Source organism: Diceros bicornis, chromosome 34 (assembly GCF_020826845.1).
Source record: "Diceros bicornis minor isolate mBicDic1 chromosome 34, mDicBic1.mat.cur, whole genome shotgun sequence".
In the NCBI taxonomy this organism is placed as follows: domain Eukaryota; kingdom Metazoa; phylum Chordata; class Mammalia; order Perissodactyla; family Rhinocerotidae; genus Diceros; species Diceros bicornis.
Window position 1 is genome coordinate 13,245,053 of NC_080773.1, and position 6,000 is coordinate 13,251,052.

General features: G+C 50.6%; 1 pseudogene; it reads right to left on the reverse strand.

Annotated features, from left to right (window-relative positions):
* Window positions 1-1,306: 1,306 nt before the first annotated feature.
* On the reverse strand, window positions 1,307-3,054 carry LOC131397967 (interferon lambda-3-like; annotated as a pseudogene).
* Between the last annotated feature and the right edge of the window lie 2,946 nt (window positions 3,055-6,000).

Genomic DNA, 6,000 nt, shown 5'->3' on the forward strand with positions numbered 1-6,000 from the left:
CATGTCCACGTATATCGTTAAGGATTCTTTCGGCTGTAAATAACAGAAAGCCGTAACTCAACTGGCTTCAAAAGTGAGGTAAATTTATGATCTCACCCCAAAATAAGTAATGAATACAGACATGAAAATCCTTAACAAAATATTAGCACATGGAATTCAGCAATAGATCAAAAGAAGTAAACACCATGACCCACTGGGGTTCATTCGAAGGATGCAAGCCTAGTTCAATATTTGAAAATTAATCTATATAACCCACCAAAACAGGCTAAAGAAGAAAAATCACACAATTAAATCAATCAATGCAGAAAAAGCATTTGCCAAACTTCAACAATCATTTATGATTTTAAAAAACTCTTAGAAAAAATAGGAATGGAGAGGAACTTCCTCAGCTTGATAAAGAGCATCTACAAAAGACCTACAGCTAACATTACACTTCGTGGTGAAAGACATGCTTTCCCCCTAAGATCTGGAAGAAGGCAAAGACGCTCTCTCTCACCATTCTTATTCAACGTTGCACGGCGGTCCTATCCAATGCAATATGGTAGGAAAAGGAAATAAAAGGCAAATAGATCAGAAAAGAAGAAATAAAACTGTATGCAGATGACACAGTTGTCTACATAGAATAATGTCCACAGTGGAACTTAAATGACTTTTTGGTGACAATTCTGTCACATTTCTCCCAAGAGATTTGCCCTGACATAGTCACCCCAGGTTTAGAAGCACAGGAGGTTTAGGTGAGTGAACCACAAACACAAGTTTGACACATATGAGAAATACTCACAGATATAGACCTTATATCCATGATAAGGCCATTGTCCTGCTGATCTGAGCCAGCCACAGCCTATCTGGGCTCTTATTACTTGGTGTAATGACTGCTTGTGATGTTTAAGTCACTTGCAGTGAAATCTTCCATCACTTGTGGCTGAAAGCATCCTTAGTGATCCTTTCATTTCTCATTCTTTCCTTGATATTCTCTCCCTCTCTCCCCCTCTCCTCTCCCCCTGCTCTCCTCCTTCTCTTACTCTCTTTCCCCCCTCTCCCCTGTTTCCCTCCTCCCCCGTACACACACACTCAGAGGACCACAGTCACATATGCAGCTGAGCAGTCATTTATACTGTCACATACAAACAATGTCAATGTCAAGCAAAATTATTTATTTTCACACATTGCACAAAAATTACAAGAATAAACCTCTTTTGAGGTCTTCATAAACAAATAGGGATCTGGAAGCAATAATCTAGGGGAGGTATTTGGTGCATAAACAATATCTCAGACACTGGGACAGGTTGCAGGTGGGTCTCAGGGGTCAGACACACAGGTCTCCATCAGCTACACATTTCGGGCCCTAGGCGAGGAGGCGGAGGAGGTTGAAAATGACAGAGGCTTGCAGGCAGCCACGGAACTCCTGTGGGGAGGAGGGATGGGTCAGCGGCCGCCCATCCTCTGGGCTCCCAGTTGCCCCCAGACACTGGTCACTCCCCGGTCACTCACCTTCCTCGGGGCCTCATGGAGCCGGTGCAGCCAGTGGTGGAGGCGGCCCCGGGGCCTGGGGCCCACTGTGGGCTGAGCGGGGACCTGTGGGCAGAGGAGGGGGAGAGTGAGGCAGGGCCTGGGACCGGGGGGACATGTGGGTGGTCAGAGCCTACAGACACGGCCTGGGCACCCCAACACTCACACAGGCTTGGAGTTGAGAGTGGATGTGGCTCAGCGTGTGAAGGGGCTGGTCCAGGACGTCCCCCAGGGACGAGTCAGCCATGGTCCCCAGGACCTTCAGAGTCAGGGCCAGCTCCGCCTCCAAGGCCACGGGGCGCTCCCACACCTGAGGAGGGGGACAGAGACAGGTGAGAGTGCACGGGAGAGAACAGGTGAGGAGACCGAGGAAGGGACAGGTGATGGGGAAAGTCAGGGGACAGTGGGAGGGCACAGCCACTGTGGCCAGGTGAGGGCAGAGGTCAGGGGGACTTGCGGGGGGGCAAGCAGAGCGGGACAGTGAGAAGCAGAAGGTGAGGGGGCCGCCTAAGGAGCCAGATGAGCGGCGCCCGGTGAGGGCAGGGGGCCTGACTCTCCCCTCTCACCTGCAGCTGCTTCAGGTGCCAGGTCCTGGGGAAGGGGCGGGAGCCGCAGCTCCTGTTATGCTTTGGCAAGAAGGACTCTTCCTAGAGGGCAAGGGCAGAGGTCAGCCAGCAGCAGGAGGAACATGGGGAGACTCAGGAAGCTGTCCTTCACCCTCATAAGGCCTCTCGCCTGGCTCCATTCCTGACTCCTGGGCCTCTTTCACAGAAGGAGGATCAGCGGCTGCCCTCAGCTCCATGGCCTGGGGCTCTCTCTCGGTCTTGTCTGATCTCTGGCCTCAGTCTCCATTTCTGGGTCTCAGCCTGCTGCTCTGTCCCCAGCTGTGCCCCTGAACTTCCAGCTCCATCTGGGACATAATTCTTGCCTCAGCTCCATGGTGCAGTGTTTAGCCTGGACGGACAGGGGGTCGGGCTGTACAGGGAGTCGGGCTGATGCAGGAGAGCACAGCCAGAGGGTGGTACCTGTCCCCAGGGGAAGCCCCAGGCTGGGGAGGCCAGGAGCAGGGCAGCGCCGGGGGAGCCAGGGAGCCTGGGAAAGGGAAACTGCTGTGGAAAGTAACCGCCTGAGCTGGACAATCCGCAGGGCTGGGGCAGCTTCGGCCCCACAAGGAGGGGTCATAGGTGCCTGATGGGGCGGGGGCTCATCTCTCTGCAGGTAGCCTAAATGTGGAGGGGGGGATGGTGAGGGGTCACCCAGGAAGTATTTCCATGAAGGGGCTGGAGGCTCCCAGACGGAGGCTGCTTAGGGGAGGGGAGACGACCAGGGAGAGGGCCTCTGTGGGGGGGAAGAGAAGTCAGTAAGGGGGAGACAGCAGAGAGTAAAGAAAAGGACAGATCTCCTCGGCCCTCCCCCACCTGCCAAAATATGAGACAGGAATGAAAGTGTCTGCTGAGGATTTCAGGTCCAGCTAAGGTCTTGACGGGAGCCAGACGATTCTGACCAACCCATCCCTTCATTCATTCCTTCAGTCCATCGGTCCATCGTTGAGTCAAGAGTGTATTTATTGAGTAGTTCCTATAGGCCAGTGAACAAGAGCCACAACCCTCCCTGCCCTCATGGAGTGGACACTCCAGGGGCGGGGTGGGACAATAACAAAGCAATGAACTAAATATGAATGACATCAGCTATGAAGAAGTGCTTCTGAGAAAGATTAAGCTGGAGATGGAGTTGGGTGTGCAGAGAAGGGATTGCATCCTATAAGAAAGGTGGACAAGGCAACATCTGATTGAAGACCTGGAGGAGGGAGGGAGGGAACCATGAGGACGTCTGGAGGAACAGCATCCCGAGCAGTGGGAACAGCCAGTGCTAAGCGAGAAAATGGCGAGGCTCTCCCCCTGGCACCTCCCTGTCCTGGAGACTTTCCACACACGAGAGCAGTGAATTCTCACAACTCCTCTGAAGTGGGGACCGTGCTTTTTCCCACCTTGAACATGAGGGAGCTGCCACTCAGAGAGGTTAGGAGACTTGCCGAGTTCACACAGCAGGTACGCACCAAGGGCAGACAGCTTTGCCCGGCAGCCAGGCCTTCACCCCTGGCCCCTCCTGCCTCAGAGGGGTTGAGTTTCTGGAGGAAGCTTGGCTGCGCTCTCTGTCACCCGGCTCCTCCCACCCAGGGAGCCCCTGAGGGGACCTGGGGCCGACTTTGCCTCGCCCACCCAAATCCTCTCACCCCTCCTTCCTCAGAACTGGAGATGGAGACAGGAACGGGCCCCCAAACCCAGGACGACACCTTCCTGTATCCTCTGTGCCAGGTGTGGCCATGACTGCAGCCGCCCCAGCACCTCGGCCTTCAGACACGGGAGGAGGTCTACTCGCTTTCCTTTCCCACATCCCGGACCCTGGACGTGTCCGAGAGGCAGACTCCGAGTGCAGACCAGGACGACGCACAGGGCAGGGGTTCTAACCCAGCATGGAGGTCAGGGCCGGCCTATGGACTGGGACGGGCAGAGAAACATCTTTCTTTTTACAAACCTCTCTCTGAAATTGGACATTTCCTTCCTGTCTAATTTCTTATGGCTGCTGCAACACATCACCACAAACTTGGTGACTTAACACAAATTTTCCATCTTCTGATCCTGAATAATCAAAATAATCATATTTTGCATATGCATACATATATGTGGTAGAATATTATTCAGCCCTAAAAAGGAAGGAAATTCTGACACATGTACAACATGAATGAACCTTGAGGACATTATGCTACGTGAAATAAGCCAGTCACAAAAAGATAAATACTGTATTATTCCAGTTATATGAGGTTTCTAGAGCAGGCAAATTTGTAGAGACGGGACATAGAATGGTGGTTGCTGGGGACTAGGGGGAGAGGGGAGGGGGAATTGTTGTTTAATGGGGACCAAGTTTCAGTGTTGCAAGATGAAAAAGTTTTGGAGGTTGCTTCTGCAACAATGTGAATATACTTAATACTACTTAACTTTGCACTTAAAATGGCTAATATGGTAGATTTTCTGTGTATTTTTCACAATTAAAAATTGAGGGCCGGCCCCGTGGCTTGGCGGTTGGGTGCGCGCGCTCTGCTGCTGGCTGCCCGGGTTCGGATCCCGGGCGCGCCCCGACGCACCGCTTCTCCGGCCATGCTGAGGCCGCGTCCCACATACAGCAACTAGAGGGATGTGCAGCTATGACATACAACTATCTACTGGGGCTTTGGGGGAAAAAATAAATAAATAAATAAAAATTGAAAAAATTACCTAGCCAAAAAAATGAAACAATGTTAAACACTCCATAAATTTATGCTCACAGTTCTGGAGGTCAGAAGTCTAACATCAAGGTGTTGGCAGGGCTGGTTCCTTCTGGAAGAATCCATCTCCTTGCCTTTTTCAGTGTCTAGACGTCTCCTGCGTTCCTTGAGTTGTGTTTCCCTCCTTGCGTCCCTCCAATCTCTTGCTTCCAGTGTCTCACCTCCCCTACTGACTCTGAGCCTCCTGCCTCCCTCTGTGATGACATTGGGTGTCCCTGGATGACACAGAATAATCTTCCCATCTCAAGACCCTGAACTTAGTCACATCTGTAAAATCTCTTTTACGGTGTAAGGGGACATATTCCAAGGACTAGGAACACCTCTGGGGGCCATTATTCAGTCCACCACACATCTGTACAAATGGAGGCCACAACCCACAACCCAGTAGTGTTAGCAGAACTTGTGACTTTGTCACCAGAAGAAATCACAGATGTTTCCATATCACAATACTTTCCAGTAGGCGTCTTGAAATAACATTTATGCTCCACTCTTCTTTTAATTACAGTAGCTATTAAAGCTGCCACGAGTGACTTTTTATTGAATGGCTTAATGAAGAAGTGCATAAATTACTATATCACAGTTTTAAAAAATATTTTGATAACTGCATTACAATAGAAATTGGATTCCTTTGTCCTGTGAATTTTCTTTTATTCCTCAAGGCAGCCACGAGGCCCAAGGCATGAACATGTTAAGAATGCCCACCCTCGGGGACTGCAGAGCAAAGAACTGGGTCCTTGGACGACGGGGCAGAGCCGTCCTTCCCACTGGCCCACTCCCCTTGGGACTGCAAGTGGGTGGAGATTTACGCTTCTGAGTTTCTTTAATCCACTGGTGTGGAGGGTCTCTCTGTTACAGCAGCTCAGCCTGTGTGTGAACTCTACTCAGCGTGGACTGACGGGTCTGAGTTGTTCTCACCTGCGGGGGCAGATCCAGGGTTAGTGGGGCTTGAGGCTTCCACAAGTTAGGGGCTTCTTTTAAAAAACAGAATAGACACAGCCACTATGGAAAACAGTGCAGAGGTTCCTCAAAAAGTTAAAAATAAAACTACTGTATGATCCAGCAATTCCACTTCAGGATATTTATCCAAAGTCTATTTTCACTAGACTTAGTGAAAATACTAAGTCTAAAAGAATATGCACTCCCGTGTTCATTGCAGCATTATTTACAAT